The sequence below is a fragment of the Cannabis sativa genome, chromosome 6, assembly GCF_029168945.1.
Source record: "Cannabis sativa cultivar Pink pepper isolate KNU-18-1 chromosome 6, ASM2916894v1, whole genome shotgun sequence".
NCBI lineage: Eukaryota > Viridiplantae > Streptophyta > Magnoliopsida > Rosales > Cannabaceae > Cannabis > Cannabis sativa.
Genome location: NC_083606.1, coordinates 8,136,572 through 8,150,552, shown reverse-complemented (window position 1 = coordinate 8,150,552; position 13,981 = coordinate 8,136,572). Strand labels below are relative to the sequence as shown.

At 35.2% G+C, this 13,981-nt stretch overlaps 1 long non-coding RNA gene across 1 annotated transcript; it reads left to right on the top strand.

Moving 5' to 3' along the window:
* Window positions 1–1,148: 1,148 nt before the first annotated feature.
* LOC133039059 (uncharacterized) lies at window positions 1,149–4,048 on the top strand. The gene is made up of 2 exons (XR_009688591.1): window positions 1,149–2,845; window positions 3,789–4,048. It is a non-coding gene; the product is annotated as an uncharacterized LOC133039059 (long non-coding RNA).
* Window positions 4,049–13,981: the final 9,933 nt, after the last annotated feature.

Sequence of the window (13,981 nt, the reverse complement as noted above, 5' to 3'; positions counted from 1 at the left end):
CCAACCACCTTGCTTGACAAAAGCCTTCACCAAAACAATCCTTCCAGCATCAACCAACTCCTTCTTGCTAGGAAACGCCTCAGGCTTATTAGAATTCTTCATGAACTCCAAACTCAGCTTCCAAATCAATACCCCCTTCGCTATCCCAATCCCTGCAACGCGTGACTAACCAAGGCCCACCAACAAGCAAACCCCTACAATACTCCGTCGAACGAAAAAACCCTACAATACTCGCCTGGACTTTTCATCTCTCTGTCTCTCTAAACATTATTTTATTTTTTACTCTCTTCGATTTTCTTGAGGTGAAAGACCCAGTGATGCCCACCTTTCCCTCTAACAATCTCCTCCTCAGTTCTCTCACCCAAGTCCTATGCCACTGAGTCACTGACTATTTCTCCCGGTGCCGACTATTTCTCCAATCGACCCTCGCGCTCAAAGAATTTGCTTCACTGACTATCTCTCTCTCTCTCTCTCTCTCTCTCTCTCTCTCTCTCTCTCTCTCTCTCTCTCTCTCTCTCTCTCTCTCTCTCTCTCTCTCTCTCTCTCTCTATTCTACACTGAATCAAAACTAAGTTAACAAATCAATCTATAGAATATGAATGATTTTCAAGTAGACTCAATAACATGATTATGAAAAATTTCACTTATGTATACAATCTAGAATTTCAATTCAATTACGCCCTTGACACACTTCAATTGAATTTCATTCAGCTTATGAAACTATAGAACGCAATTAACTAACAATTGAACCACTTTATGCATGCTAATTACAATCATCAATCCAATAACCCAAAATTTCATATGCTTGCAATACTTACTATTCTCCACTAATATAAATTAATGCACAACCAAGAATTAGAAGGTCTTTTTAGGCTTATAGTGTTAGGCTTTCCTATATCATAAGCTTCTCCAATCATGTCATCTAGAATATTTTTCACACAATCCAAATACCCTTTTTTCTAATCACATGAGAGAATTGTTTTTCTTTTTTTTTTTTCAACAAGATTGCAATAACTTTATATTTATCTTTTCTGAATTTGACACTGGATGTGTAATACCCTGAAATTAAGAAAATAGATTAGTAAAACCCTAACTAGTTAATTGAGTACTATTGTGGAATTATATTATTATATAATTTATTATATGTGAATTAATATGAGATATGACATGTTAAGACCCCGTAGGTGAGCTAGGGGCATTTTAGTAATTTTGACCCGAGAATGGTAAAATAGTGAAATTAATTTATTTACGTGCTTATGGACAATATTATTATATAGTATGCTTGTGTTGTCCTTTTTGCAGGTGTGTTCTGACAAGTTGGCGCGGTATAGTCACAACCGGGTATTTCGGGCCGAACCGGGTTCGGGGCCGAAATACAATTTTGGGATTAATTATTGGTATTTTATTTATGTGGGAATATCTGAAAATTATTTGAGTTTATTTGTGTGTGCAAGTGGCTATTTTACCCTTGAAGTGCTTATGTGGGTGTTTTATGGCCTTAAGGGCAATTGAGTAATTTTTCCATTTTGGAGTAAGATTCATAAAAGGGATTTTAAGCAAAATAAAGATTTATTTTTCTTCATTTTTTTCCAGCCCTTTGGCTGAACCCCCTTTCCTCTCAAAACTCATTCTAACTCTTGGTTTTGGGTTGTGCTTGCTTGGATTCAAGCTTGGGGTTTGTGGCTTTTGTGATTGAGATTGAAAAGAGTTATTTTTGCATCTTAAAAAGGAAAATTTTTGGGCTTTTTCCTCTGTCCTAGCTGAACCCCCTCTCTCTCTTTTCTTCATATTTTTTTATTTTGCTAAGTGTTGGAAAATTCATCTTGAAAGCTTGGATTCTTGGTGGGTTTTGTGCTTAGCTTTGTTTGGAGCTTGAGGTAGTTCTTAACCCCTTTTATTTGTTGATTTTTCTTGCTGAAATTTATTGTTCAAAATCATGAAAATAGTGTATGATGTTCTTGGTTTGCATGTGGGGAGAATCAATATTAATCTTGAGAAATTTGGGTGTGAATTGCTTGGTTTTGTAATGGATTATGTTGGTTGGATTCTAGATGAGCTTTTAGGGTAATTTTCATGTTTAAATTCAACTTTTTGTTTGATGTGTTGTTGCTGGAAAAATAAGTTTGATGCTTGCTTGAAAGTTGCTTGAAGGTTCAAGTTCTTGATTAGGAACTTATGATGAATTTTGCTCTAGGTTTGGAGTTTTGATTCATGTTGTTGAATCTGAATTTCTATACATGTGGACTGAAATTTTAAGCTTAATAATTTGTGGTTTAACTTCCTTTTGTGGTTGTATAATTGTATAAGAGGTTATGTTGGATTGAAGCATGTTTGGGTTGAAATTGATGAGTTTAGGGGGCTGAAATTCATTGTAAAATGCTGATTTTTATGTTGATGGTTTTGGGTGTTGTTGGAGAGTGAATTAGGTGTAATTCCTCTCTAGTTACTTGGTTTATGCTAGGTAAAAGTTTGGTATGATTGTGGGTTGATATAGCATGAAAAATTGGTGTTTTTGGATGCATTTTCGTGGCTGGAAACTGGGTTTCCTGGGGTTTTAAACCCAGTAGCCGCGGCCATTTTATGGCAGCATGTTGCATTTTTTCGGGTTTTTATTTTGGTCATAACTTTTGACTCGGGACTCTGTTTGGGATGTTCTTTATATCGTTGGAAAGCTCTTTCTGAGCTCTATGTAAATATCTGAAATTTAAATACCAATTTTATAATTTGTGGAAATGAATTTAGGGGTTAACCCTATACTTGTGTATTCCGAGTTTGTGACTAGGATTACCGGCACTTGGTCAGGAGCACCGGAGGATTTGGAATCTCCATATTTGCAGGACATCAGGTAAGATAGTAGCTAGCACATAGAGTTATGCACAGTGGCGCTTATATGGAATATGATATATATATATGAGTAATTAGAAACCGGGATTAGAGTTATTACTCTAAAGTGAGCGGTTTATTGGCCTAAGGTTATTACCCTAGTGAATTGTTAATAGGTATTGATATGTCATGATATATGAATGTATATTGAGATTATGAAATGTGCGTTTAAGGCATAAATAAGCTAGACTCGGTAAATTAGTACCTTGAGTTTAATTAAATGTGGTTTAGGGTTATTACCCTAGAATATTATGGAGGTAAGAAAGCAATGATGTATGGTAAGATTACTAGTCAAGTGAAAGCATGGATTAGGGTTGTTACCCTCAATAAGAGTTATTTTGAGCATACTATAATATGTTATATGAGTGATTATTTAGCATGCAAGTTAGGGTTATTACCCTAAGATTCTATATGTTATAGTATAAATTGTGGACATGCATTTATGTTAAGAGTTATGTGAATAAGACATAATTAGGTTAGACCTAGTTTATATCACCAGGATAAACCACCGAAAGAACGTAATGTATGGATTACGTATATATATAAATAGGGTTATGCGAGCAAGGCATATATAACCGAATTAGGCTTGGTAACTAGAACCGAGATGAACTAAGGCCTTATTGTAAATAGACGTGTGAGCGTAACACGTAGGTCTATGCCACATAGACATAAATAGACGTGTGAGCGTAACACGTAGGTCTATACCTCATAGACATAAATAGATGTGTGAGCGTAACACGTAGGTCTATGCCACATAGACATAAATAGGCGTGTGAGTATAACACGCGGGTCTATGTCATAGAGACAAATGTGAAATGACATTAATATTTATGTGATGTGTTAATATGATTATTGATAATTATACTATCTTGCTGGGCTTGGCTCACGGGTGCTCTACTGTGCAGGAAAGGATAAATATGTCTCAGATCAGCCATGAGTGCGAGAGCTAAGCGATGTATGTACATGTTCGGGCCACACTAGACCAAGTGGGTTGGGGTCTACCAGTGATGTACTTTTGAAACTCTGATTTTGCCGCTTATGTCGGCTATTGAAAAGACTTGTAATATTTTTGTAAAATATTTTTTTTAGGATCCCGAAACATGAGATTTTTGATTGTAAAGTTAAGCTTATTACAAGTTTTATTTTCAATCTGTTTTCGATTAAAGTTTAATTTACCTGTGTTTATCTTTCTAGTAATCCCGTTTAGGGGATTAGAGTTTCTTAATCACCTTGGGTAACGTGTGTAATTGTTAGGGCGTTACAGGATGTCAAATTTTTCTTTTTTCTTTTTTTTCAAGTTGCTGTCAACTAATTTTGTTTTTTCATATTCTCTCAATTTTCACACTTTTTCCACACACATACAACAAACTTCTCATCCAAATTCTCCCAAACTAAAGATCTACTTATGGTATTATTAGGATTAAATTTTTGGATATTCAGGGTTTATCTCATCTAGGCTCAGCATGTGTAGAAATAAAGAATAGGTTAAGACTCAAAAAGAGTAACTAGGATAAAATTACAGGGATGGCTTGAAAGGCACAATCGATCCAAAACAAATGCCTTGATCACTTTCCTAGTCATGCATAATTTATTATTTCGCCACAAATAGCAAGCAAGCAAGTTCTAGAATTTTTCAAACAACTTTCCACATTTCACAATTAGCATACATAAACCAATTCAATTGCTAGAAAATTACCTATTATGATTCCATGTTCTTTAAAATACAAAATTGAACTTAGTCAAGAATGTAATATCACCAAGCACACAAATATTTTGAAAAAATATATGAACTTTTCAAATCATGTTATCTACCTACTTTCAAATTGACTCATATTAGAAAATTGACTCACAACAATAAAAACTAAAAATTAAAATTTAAAAGACTAAAAAAAAACATGTTAAAACTACCAAAATAAAAAAAAAATAATAAGTTCACCCCCCAAACTAAAGTGACACATTGTCCCCAATGTGACATTAAAGAAAGAGAAAAGGGAACTTACCTGAGCGCCACATCAGTATGGCAGTGGTGGTGGTGGTGGTGGTGGCTGGTATGGGTACCATGGCAATGGCTGCGAGAAGTGGTCAGGAGTATCAGGATATACCCTCCACATAGAGAAAGCAGAATTCAACTCCTGCACTTGCCTTTGAGCAAATTCATGTTGCTGCTGCAGATAAGAGTTATAGTAAGCAGCTTGGGCCTGGTTGGACTGAATAAGATATTGATTTTGTCTGATAAGGTAATTCAGTCTATCGTAGTTGCCCTAAGTTCGGGAGTCCAGTGGTGGTTCAATCCGGAGAAGAGGCGGCACTATCTCACTAGCTCCTGCTTCTGCTTGCTCCTCTTCCTCATCATCATCATCATCACCTTTTTGGCGTTTCCGTGCTTCTTCTGGGGGTGTCAACGATGCTGGAGGGAAATCATAGCAATGTCGTCTTAGGATGGGTTAAATGGGTGGTTTAAGAATGTCTCCTTCTATTATATGCACACCCTGCCTCGAGCACAATACTGTAATCAGGGCACTATGAACTGTACCCGTGGTGGTCTTCATTTTAGAGACACAATTTATATTTCTCAAAATTACCCATCCAGTGTTGAATGTCATTCTGGCCATGATAGCATAAACTATGACACAACACTCATAGTATAGTGATGAAGCATGCAACGTTGGCATAATTTTGGAGTTGACAAAATATGTCCAAGCTTTAGCCTCCGGATTGAGTTGCCACCGGTAGAAAAGCTTTTGGTTCTGGTTTCCCTCAACATGAAATCTGGTTCCCTCTTACCCAACACTGTTGCAATGGCCTCATCAGTGAGGGTTTCTCTTCTCAGTGCTAATCGTCTTTCATCTTGCTCTTCTCCCAGTGTGACAAGGTTAAACGAGTTATTAATAACATCCATAGTGACCGGCACATGTACTCCTCTAACATAGACTTCATTATTGTCTCCTCTGTATGGGTAGTTAGCAAAGAATGCACACACAATATTATGATTAGCTTCTCCCACGTGCTCTGCAGCACATAACCTCTGCCATTGTCTTCTCGCAATTTCTCCTCTAATGGTTTCATACCCCCGGTCCCTTATAAAAAGTTGTTCTTGAAATTCAAAACCCCTCTCCTGAAGTATACCCCTCTTTTTTAATTTTTCATATCTTTTTGCAGCCTGTTGATTCACAAATCTATTTATATGCTGAGGTTGGTCTTCTTGGGGATTAGGATTGATGTGATGATGATCCTTGCATATTGCAATGGGCCCAGGTGTCGGTTTTCCTAGTTGCCATACCACTTAACTAGCCAAAATAATACTTCTTCGGTGTAAAAAAATTTGGGCAGCACCTCCCCTATATTTTGCACTTCCCCCAAATTAATTTGAAGCAGTAATTCATCCCTTATAATTTCTACCAGTAGCAATATTCAATATCTAATTCTCCAGAAACAATATTATGCCAATATCACACAATCCATAAATAATTATTCTTCAATCACCAAACTTTAGTGGAAAGAAAACACTTACTTGTATGATAGAGGCTTTGTAATGCTTGAAGTAGTCCTCTTCCACCAAGAAATCCAACAAAAATTGATGAACAATGAAGGCTAGATTTTAGGTTTTTGATTTTTTTTTTAAATTTTTGGGATGGATTGAAGTAATGTGGGTGATTTTTGATGAAATGGGTGAATGGGTTGTGTTTGTGGCTGATTAGAATATGGATTGGTGAAGAAATTTGGTGTTAGAATGGTAAAAAAATGGTAGAATTTTGGGTTTGAAGGCTGCTGCTCGTAGGTTAGAAGGAGAAGAAAATTAGATGGTTTTTGAGAAAAAAATGAGTGAATGGGACGAATTGACAGTTGGAGTGTTTTTATAAGGGGTGTGTCGCAGCCCCTGATTTCCATGTCGTGGCCCGTCCCTTTTTTCTTTACTTTGATGTGCAACTGGAAAGCCCAGGGGTCGCGACCCATTCCTTGTCATGTCGCAGCCTACCTGTGTTTTCTCATGTTGTTTGTTTGCTGCTTATTATTTTTTCACCTGTATGTCTAGGCACTACTAAAAAATTTTAAATTGATTAGTTTTCACGATTTCCACAGTTTTACACATATTTTTTTTTATTTTTTCTAAATTAAAATTAAAGTTTACTACAAACTAATGACTAAAAATAGAAAATTGTAATTGTTTCTAAAATAGGCGGTAAAATTTTGGGATGCCTCCCAAGGGCATTGTCGTTTACTGTTGGAATTATATTTTACCAGGAACTTAGATCTACTCACAAGTATGTTGATTTAACAACCTAAAATTGAACTTCTAAAAAGATGAACTAAACACATAAAAGTTAAGAATAACTTACAGTGATGGCAGCGGAATTAAGTGTCTCCTTCCACTCAGATCTCTAACCCTTGATTTCTGTCTGTAGCAGAGTATAATCAAGATCTGAGCCCGAAAGTTCTTCAGTTGGATGTGATCCTTCACAGTCTTCCAAACTATGATGAGGTACTGAGTGATGTGTGTGGGCACTTCTCTCTCACTAGGATTTTCGAAATTCTCTCTTGTTTTCTCTCTTGATTTCGTGTATAGTGATTGCACACAAAGACCATGCATCAAGAGAAGAGAGGGGCGGCTATAAATAGGAAAAGGGAAGAGCACAACTTTCCTAATAAGCAGTTTCCTCTTTTACTGTGTAATTGAATAACTGCCTTATTTAGTGTGATCCACCACTTTCCTATTTTTGCTAGGCTTTGATTAGTAATTACATGGCAATTTAAATTGAAAATAATAATTGGGAAACATGCAAAGGGTGGCCGGCCATGGTGTGAATGGGCCTCACTTGAATTTTGCAGTTTCCTCAATTTTATTTCTATTTCTCCAAAAATGCCATTTTTCCAATTCTAATTATTTAAATGCCAAAACTAATTATTTAATAACTAAAATAGATTATTAAATAACATTGCCATTTAAAATAATTATTAATTAGACATGTAAAGTCTCTTAATTAATAATTAAACCTAGAAACCCTTTTATTTACAGTTTCATCCTTAAACTGTGAGAATTCACAAATTAGACATAGTCTAACTTTTAGAATTATAATTAATTAATCATAAATCAATTATAGAGTCTTACAAACAGTATAGTCTCAACTAGAATGGGGACCATGGATCTATATGCTGAGCTTCCAATAAGTTGAACTGATTTACCAAGTAAATCCATAACTTATTAATTCCTTGTTGAATCCACTCTTAGAACTCGGAATTGCACTCTCAAACTTATATAGAGCATATTATATGTTTCACGATATCAATATGCTATCTCATTTAACCATTGTTATAATCTTAATGTGATTTAGAGATCCTCTATATAGATGATTTACATCGAGATGGGACCAATTTACCGTTTACACCCCTCAATGTATTTTGCCCCTTTGAACACTTAGTTACTAGTAAATGATGTTTTAGTGATCTAATATATAGTCACTGAAACAAGAGCTCATCCATTTACTTCTATTTAACTAAGCTCGAAGGGAATCATCACTTTACTTCTATACACCAGTAGAAGCTATAGATTTCCATATTTATGTTCAGCACTCCCACTCAGTTATGCTATCATGTTCCCAAAATATACGTATCACCCTGACCCAAAAGTAGGCTTAACTAATAAATCAAAGAACATGAATAGCACTCCTGAGATTGAGCCTAAGCATATCAGGATTTAGATTCTCTTAATCTAAGATCAACTTCTGACATTGACTTGAAAAGATACAACGGTAAGTTTACAATATCTTTGACCAAGTTCAATATCGGTCAAGTCCAATGTATACTCCATACATTCGAAACTAGTATACTTTGCCAATGCTCTGGAAAGAACATAACACTTACTCCAAGTGTAAGTATACTTCATCGCTGATTATCACATCAGTGTAAATCCAAAACACTGATGAACAGGGACCAAATCTTTTGAATCATATAATCACAATCACATTCCACTGTATTGACAATACTGTAATTGTGAATAACTATATGTTCTGGATTTAACTGATTTTGTGCATATATCAAATATATATATTAAACCATAAACATGTAACATACATGTAGTCATAAATCACTTCAATATTCCACTGTATTGACAATACTGTAATTGTGAATAACTATATGTTCTGGATTTAACTGATTTTGTGCATATATCAAATATATATATTAAACCATAAACATGTAACATACATGTAGTCATAAATCACTTCAATATTCAAAATTGATAACTAATTAGATTGTAATGGGTTTTATTTAGGGCACAAAACCCAACATATACGTCATTTAGCCGAACTCAGTTTCTCTAATCAAAGAGGCGCCAATTGGATGATGATATTGGCTTCATCAATGCGGCCTCCCAAATAAAGCTTTATCATTTGACCATTGACCTTGAAAATCTCTGGTTTCTCTCATTTGAGTTCCACCGCTCCATATGGGAATACCTGAACCACTGTGAACGGTCCATACCACCTTGATTTCAATTTTCCAAGAAAAGCTTCAACCTTGCATTGAAGAGTAGAATTTGATGTCCGGGTTGAAATTCTTTTCTGACCAAGTTTCTTTGTAGATCTTGGCATTTTCATTGGCCTCGTTGCGAAATTCGTCCATCTCATTTAGTTTTAATAGCCTCTTTTCTCCTGCTGCCGATAAATCCATATTCAAAGTTTTCATGGCCCAAAATGCCTTATGCTCTAATTCCACTGGAAGATGACAAGCCTTTCCATACTCCAACCTATATGGTGACATACCAATAGGTGTTTTAAATGTTGTTATGTAGGCCCATAGTGCTTCATCCAGCTTTTTGGCCTAATCTTTTCGTGAGCGTTGAACAGTTTTCTCTAAAATTAATTTAATCTCTCGGTGAGACACTTCCACTTGGCCATTACTTTGAGGATGATAAGGTAGTGCAGTCCTATGGCGAACCATGTATCTTTCAAGTAAAGCTGCAAATTGTTTATTGCAAAAATGGCTTCCATCATCACTAATGATTGCTCTAGGAGTTCTAAACCGAGTGAATATATTTTTCTTAAAAAAAATGTAGCATTGTTTTGCCGTCATTCAAGTGTGTTGCTGCTGCTTCTACCCATTTTGACACATCATCCACAGCTAGAAATATGTAAGAATTGTTGTATGATGACGGAAAAGGTCCCATGAAGTCAATGTCCCACACATCGAACAGTTCAACTTCCAATATACCAGTCAAAGGCATCTCATTCCTTCTTGAGATATTTGTAGTTCTTTTACAACGGTCAACATGCTTGGACAAATTGGTGAGCATCTTTAAATAGAGTAGGCTAAAAAAATTCATTTTGAAGCACTTTTGCCACAGTTCGATTTCCACTAAAGTGTCCTCCACATTGTAAGCTATGGTAGTGAGTTAATATAGAGAACATCTCCTCTTCTAGTGATAATCTGATTAGCAAAATGCTTATAGAGGATAGGCTCCTCCCAATAGTAGTGTTTGACTTCTGAGTAGAATTTCTTCAACTGTTGCCTTGTCAAATCTGGTGGTGTAATGTTGGCGGCTAAAAAGTTCACATAATCTGCAAACTAAGGTACCGTAGAATCTAAGAGAAACACTTACTCATCAGGAAAATCTTCATTAATCTGAACCTCTCTTGCATTGACTCTCTTCAAGTTCCAACCATAACAGATGATCTGCTACCAAATTCTCTATGCCCTTCTTATCTTTTATTTCTAAATCAAATTCTTGTAGAATAAGAACCCATTGAATTAGTCTTGATTATGCATCCTTTTTAGTCATTAAGTACTTGATTGCTGAATGGCCAGTGTACACTATCACTTTATTTCCAATCAAGTAATGTCGGAATTTGTCTTATGCAAACACTATAGCCATCATCTCCTTTTGTGTAGTAGCATAATTTAGTTGGGCATCATTCAAGGTTCTACTTGCATAGTAGATAGTCCGAAATACCTTGTCAACCATTCATTCCAATACTGCACCAATAGCATAATCACTGGCATCACACATGATTTGAAAAGGTAGCTCCCAATCTGGTGTAGTCACAATCGGCGCTGAAATTAGTTTCTACTTGAGAATTTGGAAGGCTTCAAGACAATCCTTCCCAAATTCAAAAGGCACTCTATTAGCAAGAAGATTAGATAAGGGTTTGGTAATCTTGGAGAAGTCTTTAATAAATCTTCTATAAAACCTGGCATGCCCCAAGAAGCTTCGAACTCCCTTAACTGATACTGGAGGGGGTAAGTTCTCAATTGTTGATACCTTGGCTTTGTCGACCTTAATACCACTTTTTGAAATCTTGTGAACCAATACTATCCCCTCTTTTACCATGAAGTGACATTTTTCCCAATTGAGCACCAAATTGGAATCTTCACATCTCATTAATACCAGTTCTAAGTTGCTTAGACATTGATCAAAAGATGAGCCAAATACCGAAAAGTCATCCATGAACACCTCGATGCACTTCTCAATTAGATATGAAAAGATTGCCATCATACACCTTTACAATGTTGCTGGAGCATTACACAGCCCGAATGACATTCTTGAAAAAGTAGATGTAATATCCCAAAAAATATTATGGTATTTAATTGGGCATATTTTATTAAATATGTAATTTTTTGGTAATAAAGTAAGATTATGATCTTACTTAGGTTAATTAATGTGAATTTAATAAATGATTAAATAAAGCATAATTTATTAATTACGAATATTTTATTAAATTATGGGAGTATCGTAGATACCATTTATGGAATAAAACATTTTCGAGCCCGACGACTATGGGAACTCAACAGAGTGGTCGGAACTGTCACGATAATAAAATATGGATCGCATGGGAATTATACCGGACTAGTTTAGAATTTTAAGTTGTCGGTTTGGAAGATTAGCTAGAAATTACCAAAATAACCCTAAGTGTTAAATATCTTTAATTATGTTAAGAAGGGTAGAATGGTCATTTATAAGGTTAATTCCACTTTGTTAATGGGTTTGAATTATATTGTTTAATAATAGAAAATGTTGATTATTTAAAAGGGTATTAAGTTATTTCTTTAGAATTAAGAAAGTACCAAAGTGTTTCCCTCTTTCTCTCCTTCTCAAGCAAGCTAGAAGCGAGCCATAGCAGGGGTGATTTCTTCATCTTTCTCCTTGATTTCAACAGGTTTTGTACCTAGTTTCAACCTAGAAGCTTTGAGGTAAGATCCTTTCTTTGTGAACTTAAGATTTTCAAGTTTTTAGGCTAGGATTTTGTGACTTCGTGGTTGGGGGTTTAAGTTGAATTGAGATTGTGTTTTTAGACATATTTTAGAATAGGTTTGAGCTTGGGTTAAATGAATTTGATGGCTGCTATGTTAGTGTTATGAATTTTAAGGTCCAATTTAGGTTTTAACATGTTAATTTGGGATAATTGATGAATTGTTGTTAATGGATAAATTGAATACCTTGTTTTGTGATTAATATACTGTACTGGAGCTGTTGGTCAAGTTTGGTGAGTGTTTTGTTCAAATTTGGGGAAGAAACCTAAGGATTTCTGGTCTGCCAGAACCGATTGACCGGTTGGTTCTGGTGCACCAGAACCGGTGGGTCGGTTGCCCTGTAGGGGAAATTGTCGAGTTTCTTTCAAGTTCTGTTTTGGCTCAAGGTAGTACCTAGTATCTGATTTAGGTTGGTTATGTGTTGTATGACCTATTTTTGGGTTGTTAGAAGTTTGGTTTTGTTCGGTTTCGGAATTAGGGTTTGTTCCCAAAGTTTTGGTTTAAGGCATTTATTGAGTTTTGGTTATTGTAACATAGGACCGGGATCATCCAACCCTATTTCCACTCAGGTCGACCCGCACGCCTGATTTATGGACTGAGGTAAGAAAAAGTGATACTCACCACTTATGGTTCAATAATTAACGATTGTGATTGTTATAGTCTCGATGATAATGGAGATCCTATTTATGTGTTTGTTATGCCTCGGTAATGACTGAGAAATCTTTTTCTTCTACTTCAGACTAGGGGCGGGCAGCGACACGCTCCTTCTTGGGCCGCGACCCGTGTGCAATTTCCACACGATGATGCTGCTTTTTCTTAATACGGGCCGCGACATGCCCTTTCCTAGGCCGCGACCCGTGTGTAATTTTCACACGTGTTCAACGCATACTATCTTTTTTTCTAGGTAAATCCCAATTTTGCACAGTGATATTTTATGCGATCTTTTATCTTTTTTTTCATATTTTTCCGTTGATATTTTTCTAATCTTCTTATATTTTAAATATGCAAAAATAAAAGATAACAAGTGTAAAATTACTCCAAACACGAGTAAAACTAAATTACAAATACACTAAAATTAATACTAAAAAAATTCTAACAAAAGCTTCTCTATTTTAGAAAAGTAGTTGTGGGTGCTCTTATAAAATATAATTTTTGATAATTTTGTCACACGCAACAAATAGAATGATGACATGATTGTTTAAATAATTATTACATCAGTGTCATGTCATACGTCACGTGTGAAATTAATTTGAAAAAAAAATAAAAGTTTTTAATTTTTTTAAATGTTAATTGATTTTTAATTTAATCATATTTTAAAAATATAATTTTTTTTTTTAATTTTCTTAGTTTTATATACACATGGCGGTGATATGTCAATTGCCTAAACAACCACGTCATCATTCTACTTGTCACGTGTGAAAAAACTTGACAAAATGACTACTTTACAACACTGTAAATAGTTCGCGGACTATTTTTAACAAGCTGAAAAATGTAGGGGCACAATAATACATAAGTCATAGTTCAGGGAACAAAATTCCTAAATAACATAATATTTATTTTTACTATTCACTTATGGTTTGGATGGTGGGGTTTTATATTGTTAAACTCAAAGTTAGGGCTCGAATAACCCTTATACCACATTTTATATATTTGTATATAAATATTTTGTACTTTTCTTGATGGTGGTGGTAGTATACTAGTATCCCACTCTAATGAGTGTCTCGCTCATTCTTCAAGGTTCTTCTCAGATAATATGAAAGCAATCGCAAATTCAAGACTTTTAATATATTTTAATTGAGGGATAATTGCGGCAAAAGTCCCCAAAAAGTTAGGGTTGATGCAGATTAGTCCCTAA